This window comes from Gymnoscopelus braueri (genome assembly GCF_963280865.1).
Source record: "Gymnoscopelus braueri genome assembly, chromosome: 9".
NCBI lineage: Eukaryota > Metazoa > Chordata > Actinopteri > Myctophiformes > Myctophidae > Gymnoscopelus > Gymnoscopelus braueri.
The window spans coordinates 52,520,149-52,533,135 of NC_137610.1; the positions used below are offsets into that span (position 1 = coordinate 52,520,149).

A 12,987-nucleotide genomic window follows, 5' to 3' on the forward strand; every position below is an offset into this window, starting at 1 on the left:
TCTCTTATACAGCATTTCATCACACAGCGTCATTATCATATATTTGCATTTACATTTTAATATTACTGACTTTTTACGAGATATATGTCTCTGCCGTTAGAAGGTTTTATCTAAGACAAACAGTGAGCCTATGTGAACACGTGTATCGTCTGCATAAAGACACGTCCATTGTTCTCCTCCCTGCCCTGATGTAGCCAGTGGTGTAAAGTAACTAAGTACATTTACTTAAGTATAATTGTGAGGTATTTTTTAGTTCACTGGAGTATTTCCAATTTTCAATACTTACTTCTACTCCACTACAATTATTTGAAAACTTTAGTTACTAGTTACTTTGTAGATTTTCATTATTATTACAAAACATATACCACTTCAGCCCTATTTAAACTTTGGCTATTAGGAAATAGCAGATCTACAAGTTCCCAACGCGTTGCGATGCGACGCGTTGTGATGCCAATACTTTATATATAGATATATATATATAGATATAGATATAAAGTTCAAATCTAAAATGACACATGCTTTCCCGGTTTTAATGTGTTAAAACAAACAGCTGAGTCATGGTGTGTAGAATCGAATACAGTCTCTCCCTCATCTAACAGTGAGCTGCTGGTCATAAATATCGTTGCTCTCAGGACAGAAACCTCTTATCTCCATATTCATACTTTGTGTGTTTTTTCATAAATTAACACCCTTACTTGATCATACTATACAGCGTCACACAAAAGCATCAAAAGTAGCAGATCTACAAGCTCGAAACGCTTGTAGATCTGCTACTATTGCTTTGAATTAGAAAAATCCTGAAAAGCAACAGTTTTGGACATAATGAGGATATCTACTAGTAGAAGAGCTGTAATGATCGGTAGCTTCATTGTCACACGACAGACTTCATTTGACATGCAAATGATGCTCTCCAGCTCTCTGTCACACGGTGTCCCTGTTTGACTGAACACACATAAGACATAACTGCTGTCTGATAAGGAACCACTGCCCTCATGTGGGGGGGGGGGGGGGTCCCCACATGAATTGGTGGGGGGGTCGGTCCCCAGATGACAGTGAAGTGACAATTTAAGGACTTTTAAGACCTTTTTTAATACCGCAAAAAGAAAGAAAAGAAAAAGACTGTTCCTGCATCAAAAGTAATCAACAAACTATACTATACTACAAGTAAGACGCGAAGCGAACGCAGCTCGAAAATATTGTGTATTTACGGACTTGTAATCCGTGTTATTTCACCGTGATGGGGAGAGAACATTGACATTGTGTGTGTGTGTGTGTGTGTGTGTGTGTGTGTGTGTGTGTGTGTGTGTGTGTGTGTGTGTGTGTGTGTGTGTGTGTGTGTGTGTGTGTGTATTCAACTTAAAAGGGGCTTTATTATCATGAGAAAACATATGTTTACATTGCCAAAGCAAAAGTGGAACAAAACAAAGTAAACATAACTAAGTGGGAATACAGAGGTCATTAGGTGTAAACAGTGCAGTGATACACACAATGATAAGGGAGGTTTTTTTGGGTCATTAGTCATGTTTTCAAACTCTCCTTGGGTGATTGTAATCTGTGTCTCTGATGTCTTGGTAAGGTGGGCAAGTGGTTAGGAAGTGTAGCTCAGTTTCTACCTCATGTTGTGTGCAATGGGTCACAGTCTGTCTTCTCTTGGGAGCCAAATCTGCCTGTGGCGGCCTTTCTCCACCGCAAGACTGTGTTCACTGAGTCTGTACATAGTCAACGTTTCCCTTAGTTTTGGATCGCTGTAAGTCATAATGTAGAAGAGCTGTAATGATCTGTAGCTTCACTGGACTGATAACTGCCCCCCCCTATCTAGTTTGAGTTCCTCCCCTCTCCTCTTCTCCACTCTCCCTTCCTCTTCTCCCCCTCCCCTCTCCTCCCCTAGCTCTCCTCTCTCCTCCTCTCCTCTCTCCTCCTCTCCTCTCCTCTCCTCTCCTCTCCTCTCCTCTCCTCTCCTCTCCTCTCCTCTCCTCTCCTCTCCTCTCCTCTCCTCTCCTCTCCTCTCCTCTCCTCTCCTCTCTCCACTCCTCTCACCCCTCCGCTCTCTTCCTCCTCTCCTCTCCTCTCCTCCTCTTCTCACCCCTCCCCTCTCTTCCCCTTCTCCCCTCTCCTCTCCTCCTCGCCCCTCCTCGCCCCTCCTCTCCTCTCCTCTCCTCTCCTCTCCTCTCCTCTCCTCTCCTCTCCTCTCCTCTCCTCTCCTCTCCCCTCTCCTCTCCTCTCCTCTCCTCTCCTCTCACCCCTCCCCTCTCTTTCCCCCTCTCCTCTCCTCTCCTCTCCTCTCCTCTCCTCTCCTCTCCTCTCCTCTCCTCTCCTCTCCTCTCCTCTCACCCCTCCCCTCTCTTTCCCCCTCTCCTCTCCTCTCCTCCTCTCCTCTCCTCCTCTCCTCCCCTCTTCTCCTCACCCCTCCTCGCCCCTCCTCTCCTCACCCCTCCTCTCCTCCCCTCTCCTCCCCCTCCTCTCCTCACCCCTCCTCTCCTTCCCGTCCTCTCCTCCCCTCTTCTCCTCACCCCTCCTCGCCCCTCCTCTCCTCACCCCTCCTCTCCTCCCCTCTCCTCCCCTCTTCTCCTCACCCCTCCTCTCCTTCCCGTCCTCTCCTCCCCTCTTCTCCTCACCCCTCCTCTCCTTCCCGTCCTCTCCTCCCCTCTTCTCCTCACCCCTCCTCGCCCCTCCTCTCCTCACCCCTCCTCTCCTCCCCCTCCTCCCCCCTTGCCCCTTTTTTTTGGTGCTGTGGCTAAAATGTAGTAAGAAATGTAGTTTTATATTAACTGTACAATAGCTCTGCACACACGTCATGGGACGTCCGGCATAAACGTCATGCGAAGCCCTGCCAAGTCAGGCTGAGGGTCTGATTGGCCGATCAGGGAATCAGTCAAGCCGAGAGTCTGATCAGTGATCAAGGTGGGGTAAGAAGCCTAAATAATAGCCAGAGCTCTGATTAACAGTCTGTGGCAAGTTTGGAGGCAAGTGGAGTGATCCTCTGCTTGGGAACCCTGGACGTACTTCGGAGGCCTTGTCAATTATAGTAGTAAGATAAGATAAGATGAGGGACCCCTTAGCTGAGAGAGAGAGATGAAGCAGGGACCCCCCAACATCATCAACAACATTAACAGTGGTTAATGTAAACAAAAAAAATCCTATCACACAAAGATTTGGCGGCCCCCCTGTAGTAACTCTGAGGACCCCCTTGGCGTCCCGGACCCCCTGTTGAAGACCCATGCCCTCCACTCTATACCCGAGTGAGGCTGTGTGTGATGTCTCATCCAACAGTGTGCTGCTGGACTGGTTATATAATATGATATCTACTAGAAGACTGGTCATATAATATGATATCTGCTAGATAGAAGAGCTGTAATGATCTGTAGCTTCAATGTGACACAATGGACTTCATTTGACATGTAAATGATGGCCAGCTGTCACTCTCTGTCACACACTGTCCCTGTTTGACTGAACTGATAAGAAATAACTGCTGTTTGATACCAGTTTAATGTACAACACTGTTGCTGCTCAAGTCAAGTCACATTAAGGTTTTTTTTTTTGTGTCAAATACACAAGAACAGAACAGTTAATGAAATAGTTATTTATTGTTCTAGATGAATCTAGTCCTATATTGAGTGGTTCAGAGCAATGGTCACAGAGTTATGTCCATTGGAAGTGTTAAACACTGCTGTAGCTCCATATATTATTGTTTCTGTCGGGTGGAAACCGAAGTCCAAAACTGTTACTTTTCAGGATTTTCAAATTCAAAAGTAACAGATCTACAAGATTCGCGCCACGGTTCGAGCTTGTAGATCTGCTACTTTTATGCGACGATGTAGTATGATCAAGTAAGGGCGTATAATTATTATTATATAGAGCCCCGGGGGACCCCCGCCAATGAAGTATGTAGGGTTTAAGTGGTTAAGTGTTGTGTCACAGCCAACATGCTCCTCTCCTCTCCTCTCCCCTCCCCTCCCCTCCCCTCCTCTCCTCTCCTCTCCTCTCCTCTCCTCCTTTTCTCTCCTCTTGGTTCTCAAAGTGGGGTCCAGGGACCCCCAGGGGTCTTTTTTTTTTAAGGCGAACATTTTATTATAAATCTTTGCTTCTGGGGGTCCCTGGCACAACTGATTCTCAGATGGGGGTCTGCGGCCAAATACATATCATTTTGGGGGTCCTTGACATGAAAAAGTTTGATAACCACTGGGCTACATCAGGGCAGGGAGGAGAACAATGGACGTGTCTTTATGCAGACGATACACGTGTTCAGATAGGCTCACTGTTTGTTTTAGATAAAACCTTCTAACGGCAGAGACATGTGTCTCATAAAAAGTCACCAATATTAACATGTAAGTAAATATATGATAATGACGCTGTGTGATGAAATGCTGTATAAGAGAGAAGACACTGAGCTGGTTTTACACAAAGCACTGAGGAGCTCTTCATCACCGCTGACAAACAGCAGATCTCTACACTAGTGAGACTTGGAGGATTCATCCAGCAGCCTTTCTACATCAGCATGGAGAAGATCAGAGTTTTCGCCCTTCTGCTTCTGTGTGTGTCTCTGCTCACTGTCTGCAAGGTAAGACATGATGATGATGACATTATTAATACAAATAATAATGATGATGATAATAATAATAATAATAATAATAATAATAATAATAATAATAATAATAATAATAATAATAATAATACTCACTGTGGTCTGCGAGGTAAGAGCTGATCGTCACCTTTTGACCTCCTGAAACTGTACAATTTAAAGGTGCTGAAAGTGATATTTTATGGTTAATGGTTAAAGCTCCATATTCTCCATATTCTCCATATTTAAAGCTCCATATTCTGATGTTCAGTAACAGGGTCTCTCCAGCTCTTTACTAAACCTAGAATATATTTTCAGGGGGGACATCAATTTCTTCCAATCAGGGGAGAGAACCCCATAGATAATTTAACTGTTTAAAAGGTATTAGTGTTCCAGTTCAAATAAGTCTGTTTCTTATGCTCCTTTTTTTTTTTATATTCCAGTTTCAATTGTTTAGGCTGTATCCTGAGTTCTCTCTCTTGATTGGATGAAATTGATATCCCCACTGAAAATGTATTTTCTGTTCGCTAAAGAGCTGGAGAGATGAGGAGACCGTTACTGAACAAACACTCTATAGTAATGATTACTATCACAATATAGAGCTATTTGACACTGTTACTGACAAACACTCTATAGCAATGATTACTATCACAATATAGAGCTATTTAACACTGTTACTGAACAAACACTCTATAGTAATGATTACTATCACAATATAGAGCTATTTAACACTGTTACTGAACAAACACTCTATAGTAATGATTATTTAACACTTATTTTAACAAACAAAAATAATCACTCAGAGCACTTTTAACCATTTAAAGCCTGTATACGTCACTGACCGGGGTCTCCTCCTTGTTGCCCCTCTACACCAAACCACCAAAAATATCTGAAGACAGCAGATCAACAAGCTCACATAACATGATGTGGTAAACTTTCTGATAACTTAACATTCCTTTTATTATTTTTATCATAGGCTGAAGAAGAGATGGAAGGACAAGACCACATGGCTTCTGTTGAGAAGAGAGGGAAGAATGTTATTGAATATATCTTCGATTCATTTGAAACTGTAAGTCCTTTCTAATTAGCAGGACAATTTAACACACACACACACACACACACACACACACACACACACACACACACACACACACACACACACACACACACACACATTTTGTCTTTTTCAAGATTTAAAATTTTTTATTCATTTTTTTATAAACACGAGAACAACGGCTTCCATTATAGCATGCTAACTGTACAGAAAGAGAAAGCCTGCAGTTTCTATTTGCTTGGATTCCCCATCGATGATGTCACTGGTAGGCAGGTTTCTGAACTGTCCACAGACCTCCTCTGAGACACAGAGTGAGGAGACACTCACTCCTAAACAAACACACAACCTGAACCTTTTACTAAGCCTATCAAAAAAATATATATATGTCTTTTAGTATAAAACAACAAATATCATACCTTTATTCCACACCTATTTGAAAACTTTAGTTGGTTACTTTGTAGATTTTGATTAATATTGCATTACCCACTTCAGGCCTATTTACTATATTTTTCGGCCGTCTGAAAATAGCCGATCTACAAGCTCACAATGCTCAATGTGAGCATTGTGAGCTTGTAGATCTGCTGTTTTCAAAAGCTTTGTATACATTTTATACATTTGAAAACGTGTGAAATGGGACATTCTGCATAATGAGTACCTTCTACTTTTGGTAGGCTACTTTAAGTACATTTTGATACCAATACTTTTGTACTTTTACTCAAGTAAATTTTGAATTCCGGACTTTTACTTGTAACAGAGTACTTTTTCCACCACTGCTCACAAGTATAATAATACGACAGAGATGTCCACGAGTCTCTGAGCTCGAGTCCGAGTCAAGTCTCAAGTCTTTGAGGCTCGAGTCGAGTCAAGTCTCAAGTCTTTGAGGGTTGAGTCGAGTCGAGTCCGAGTCAAGTCTCGGGTCTTTGAGGCTCGAGTCGAGTCGAGTCGAGTCTCAAGTCTTTGAGGGTTGAGTCGAGTCGAGTCCGAGTCAAGTCTTTGAGGGTCGAGTCCGAGTCAAGTCTCGAGTCTTTTTAAAGTCTTTTAAAAAAAAAAAAAAATGGGGGGGGGGGGCATAAATGTAAAAGTATAGACAGGTCATAATAAATCACATTAGATTCACAGATTAGAGATTTTATGTATTTTCCCCACAATTTATTTTCATTCAAATGAAATGTGATTGAACTTGCACTAATAATGACTTTAGTTGATTTTTCACTCTTTAAAATATAGTATTTCTTAATTATTAATAATTACAGCTTGTAGATTGGCTATTATCATTTCATGATTTTTAATTGTTTTTAAATAATAATGAAAAAGGAACATACAAGATTTCCACCCGACAGCGATAATATATAGCCAATATGGTTCTGTATCAGTATATGAGTCAGTTTTTGCAGATTTCATTCTAATTGGCTACTATGCCTGCATATGAATTTCATGGGCCTGGGTAGGTCACCCTGGCTTGGCGGAGATATGCCCTGTTGCGCACACTCGACTCCGCACAGCAGTCCAACAGCAGAGCAGGTGAAAGCAATTCACTTAAACGAGGGCTGTGTTGCGCACCAAAAAACTCTAAATGTGGATCCCCAGTTCAAATATGATTCTTTTGGGGGGTCACGGCCTGAAAAGGTTTGAGAACCACAGCTTTTATGCAGTGAACATTACATGAGCGTAGCGTTTACCGTGGTGAAGTGTTGAATATTCACCCAGCTGGGTTTAACGAAATGAAAATCCGATGTTTCCTAAACGTGCTGTCACAGATGATCCGACCATCTTATAAAAAATGTAAGCATATGCCAAGATAACTGAGGTTATATAGCTGATTCTGAGCTAAACATATTTGTTTAATTTCGAAGTTTTTATATTTAAACTTTATGATGAAAGGCCGCGGCAGCCACACACATAGCAGCTGTTGCGCTCGCCTCTCCATGTTTACGTTAATGAGCAGCATGAAACAGCTTGACTGAAGCCGGCTCCGCGCAGCGCGCACTGGAGCGGAGGTTTCTTTGCGGGGGGGGGGACAGGGGAGTGGAAGTTTTTTGGGCATTTCATTCATTTATTTGTCCAAAAAATAAACATAAAATAAAGATTGTCCACGAGTCTTTGAGGCTCGAGTCGAGTCAAGTCTCAAGTCTTTGAGGCTCGAGTCGAGTCAAGTCTCAAGTCTTTGAGGGGCGAGTCAGAGTCGAGTCGAGAGTCTCGTTTTTGGCCACTCGAGTGCGACTCGAGTCCGAGTCCCTAACTCGAGTCCCCATCTCTGTAATACGAAAACACATGCACATGCACACGCACACGCACGCACGCAGTCGCACGCGCACACACACACACACACGCACACGCACACACACACACACACACACACACACACACACACACACACACACACACACACACACACACACACACACACACATTGCATAATATTGTAATCATGAGTATATATTATAGCAACATTTGTGTCTCTGTTTCTTCCTCAGTGTGAATCAGGCTTGGGCTGGAGGTGTGGACTGGGCAAATGTAAATGTCCTAAGGGGAAGTTTTGCCGTTACAAAGACATAAAAGACAACAGTAGAACGTGTATATAACATTCATACATTTGACATGTGTTCATGCATAATTATGCTTTATTTTGACAATAAAGATGTCAACCAAATAAATAAATCAATATTGGAATAGTTTTCACTCAATTAATAAAACATTACAATAAATATTTTCTGTGGCTCTACTGCTTCTGTTTCAACACATTGTTGTTTATCACTAATCAGGCATTGTGAGAAATTATCAAAGTACAAGTACTGTAAAGTACAATATTTTCCTAGGTACTTTTACTTTAATATTTCCATTTTTCAATACTGTACTTTTTTTCCCACTAACTATTTATTTGAAAACGTTGGTCACAAGTTACTGTAGATTTTGATTATTATTACAACACATCCATTAACCAATTAAGCCCTATTTTATACCCGCTTGCGCTTGGGAATCGGACGGTTCTCGGTGGGTGAGTGCCGAAGTGTCCTTGAGCAAGACACTGAACCACTAAACTACTCCTGATGAGCAGGTTGGTGCCTTGCATGGTTTCCTCTGACGCTGGTGTGTGTGAATGGGTGTCACTCACTTTGGAGTAGTCTAACTACCACTCCAAAGTGGGTGACACCTACAGCCACACCACTAGAGGGAGCCACCATGATCTGGTACCACTCAAATATGATCTATGCGCAGCAGCCATATTGGAAAGAAATTGGGCCTCTTCCTTACTTCCTTCACAGGTGTTACCATTAATGATTCTAATGAAGGCTCTGTTCCATTTCGTGTAGCAGTGGTTCTCAAACCTTTTAATTTCAAGGACTCCCATAACTCTGAGAGTGTACAAATGTGTGAGTGAGTGTACATTTGTACACTCTCAGAGTTACACACCCGTAAGGGGCCATTTGGAACCCCCTCAAGGAACCATGAGGGTCCCTGGACCACACTTTGAGACCCACTGGTGTAGCAGAGTGTTTCCAGTGAGTCAACACCATGACCGTGTTTGACCAGAATGGAACGGAGCCTTCATTAGCATCATTGGTAACACCTGTGAAGGCGGTAATAAGAGGCCCAATTTCTTTCCAATATGGCTGCTGTGCATAGAGCCTATTCAGAACAAACATGGAACATTCTCATTCTACTGCTCTGCCACCAAATTGTGGAATGCACTGGTTTCTTTCCAAATTGGCCTGACAAAATCATCTATCAGGAGACCACAAGGGGAGGTAAACGTAGATTCCCATTGCAAGGAGATGTCATTCACCGCCGCCGTTTTTCATTTTTCTCCGTAGCCTACATATTATAGTCCAGTGGGAAGAAGGGGGTATACCGTATCATGCATCATGTATCAAATATACTTCTAATCAGTGTTTCCTGATTGGAAAGAAATGCTGAAAATGATGGTGAAGGATGATGTTAAGAAGTTGTCAAAATGTCCCATCTAGGCCTACCATTTGAATGCAAATTGGTGCCGCCATTATCGAAAAATCTATCATCACTGTATCTCAGCCAATATTGCACTTAACTGAACAAATAAGGTGTCTAGACCTATTTTTTGAGGGTCAAGGATCATAATGAAACTATTCTTAAAGTGACCGCATGTACCTGTGGCATGCTGGTGTGCAAATCAGTGCTGCTATCACAATATCATCATATTCACATTTTTTTACTAATATTAATATTATGCCAACTTTTCTTTCCATCTGTAAAATAAATGCTTACTAATAGCTTTCTTCACCAATGTGTTCATAAAGGTGTCTATTAACACCTCTCAATTAGTTCCAACCCAACTCCTCTGAAACTTTGTGGGAGCCAATCAAAGTTAGAGTAGCGCCTGGGCGAAAAACTGGAAGATTTGGTCAATATGAGCTTGTGTGATAATTATGGGTTTGTGGGGTTGCTGGTATCCATTCAAACTATTGGTTTTAGTAACAATGACTCCCTGGAATATAATCGGCCAGACTTACTATTCAGGGGGCCTATCCATCATATTGTGGCGGTCATAATTTTCACTTCTTAATTTTTGTTGAGCGATATAACATTATTTTGATTCTTGGGGTTCGTAGACTGTCAAATAAAGATAACTTGCAACCTTTGCTTATTGGCATCATTTGCATACATTATGTCAAAATGTTCATTATGTAATGTAATTATACAAAATGGTCACAGACTTCCCAAATAAAGTTTATTTGAATAGCAATAAACTGCATAGTGCATTATAAAATATCTGAAAATAAAAAATATATATAAAAGTATAAATATACAAACACAATAAACAGTAATGGAACTAGTCTTGGTGGAGGTCCCGGCATCTTCGTAAACATGTTAATTGAAAGATCTCCATCTTCCTCGTCATCATCGATGCCCACCAGCAAAATGTCCCCTCAGCTCCAGATAAGGCATGGAACCCTGTTACGGCTGCAGCCTTCCCCTTACCAAGTGCTGCTATATCTGTGTCTTGTTCCCCACACCGGTGATGAAGTACTAGGTGTCCTTGCGTAGCTGATGGCACCATCGGATTGCAAGAAGAGTCAAGGGACTCAATCATTTTGAGAACATATTTTTTGTTTTCTATCAGAAAACACTGATTAGAAATATTTTGGGGGGTGAATGATACACCCTTCTTCCCGCTAGTCTGATATAGTGTTTTGTATTTGTTGATGACATGAATTATTGTGTTAATGCTTTATGCCATGTTGATGAATTGAATACACAGGACCACAATGGAAACAAGCACAATACGTTTCCAGCCGTTTTGTCTCCTTTTTGGGGCATCCCGTGTTGTTGAAGCCCTCTAACAACCAGTCTCTGTGTATGTCCTAGGCTGTCAAATATAAAAACAAACAAATAGTCTGCACCTATAACCTATAGCTCTGAGATGGTATGTAGTGAGTGGTTGGTATTTAATGACCGTGGTCATAAAGACTTCCTCTAGGCTAAGGTCAAAGTCCATAACTGCTGTTTGATACCAGTTTAATGTACAGGACTGTTGCTGCTCAAGTCAAGTCACATTAAGGTTTTTTTTTTGGTGTCAAATACACAAGAACAGAACAGTTAATGAAATAGTTATTTATTGTTCTAGATGAATCTAGTCCTATATTGAGTGGTTCAGAGCAATGGTCTCAGAGTTACGTCCATTGGAAGTGTTAAACACTGCTGTAGCTCCATATATTATTGTTTCTGTCAGGTGGAAACCGAAGTCCAAAACTGTTACTTTTCAGGATTTTCATATTCAAAAGTAGCAGATCTACAAGCTGCTCGCCGCGTTTCGAGCTTGTAGATCTGCTATTTTTGTGCGGCGCTGTAGTAGGATCAAGTAAGGGCGTTAATTTACGAAAAAAAAACACCCCAAAAATATATAATAAGGTTTCTGCCCGGCAGCGATGATATGACTTATTATAGAGCCCTGTGGGACCCCGGCCAATGAAGAATGTAGGCAGCGTTGCCAGATTCTGTGAGAGAAACAAGCAACCAGGTCTAGGAAAACCAGCCCAAAAGAAGCGACTATGCGGGCCACATGAGTACTTTAACATGTACATCAGCTATTTGAAAATAGCAGATCTACAAGCTCACAATGCGTCGCGATGCGACGCGTTGTGAGCTTGTAGATCGGCTATTTTCAAATAAAATCTTGCAGGGAAATTAATAAGCAGATCTGGCAACCCTGAATGTATAGGGTTTAAGTGGTTATGTGTTGTGTCACAGCCAACATGTAGATCACTACAGTAGAAAAGAACAAGAATTATCTGTCTCCGTTTATTCAGATCATCATTTACAATGACAGGACAAATGTCCAGCTCTCTGTCACACACTGTCCCTGTTTGACTGAACACATGCTGGAACACAGGCGCTGCAGAGTGCAGGGCGACATCTGCTGGTCAATGTCAATATAGTTTTTGATGGCACGTCTAGGTGGGCACTACTAGGGACATCTGGGCACTACCAGGGACATCTGGGCACTACTAGGGACATCTGGGCACTACTAGGGACATCTGGGCACTACTAGGGACACCTGGGCACTACTAGGGACATCTGGGCACTACTAGGGACATCTGGGCACTACTAGGGACATATGGGCACTACTAAGGACATAATGGGCACTACTAGGGACATCTGGGCACTACTAGGGACATCTGGGCACTACTAGGGACACCTGGGCACTACTAGGGACACCTGGGCACTACTAGGGACACCTGGGCACTACTAGGGACATCTGGGCACTACTAGGGACATCTGGGCACTACCAGGGACACCTGGGCACTACTAGGGACACCTGGGCACTACTAGGGACATCTGGGCACTACTAGGGACACCTGGGCACTACTAGGGACATCTGGGCACTACTAGGGACATCTGGGCACTACTAGGGACATCTGGGCACTACTAGGGACATCTGGGCACCTCCATGTAAAATTGGCTATTTTGTCCAAAATGTTTACAAATAAAACAGTTGAAGAATGGTCTTAAGCAATGTAAAGTATACATGATGTGAACATGCATGGTACAACAACAACAACAACAATAATAATAATAATAATGATAATAATAATAATTATCATTATTATAATAATAATAATAGTAATGTAAAGTAAACAGTGAACATGCACGGTACATTATTATCAGACTTAAATGTTAACCTTCAACTTCTTGTTTATGCCTCTAAATGACTGGATATACAGGTTTTGTAGTAATTTCTAGCAATTGTAGAAATATTAGAATTTAATTTACTTAATTGTTGAATGTTTAAAATATTTGATTTCTTCTGGTACCTGGCTCACGTGACAGGTCCCTCATTGGTTGTTTTTAAAGCTTGAGCCCTCCCCATTTTGGAATCCTGCGCTTTCCCATTGGTCCA

General features: G+C 41.9%; 1 protein-coding gene across 2 annotated transcripts in view; it reads left to right on the top strand.

The window, feature by feature from the left end:
• Positions 1 to 12,987, top strand: part of pgghg (protein-glucosylgalactosylhydroxylysine glucosidase) — a 220,310-nt gene that overhangs the window by 48,033 nt on the left and 159,290 nt on the right. The window lies entirely within an intron of this gene.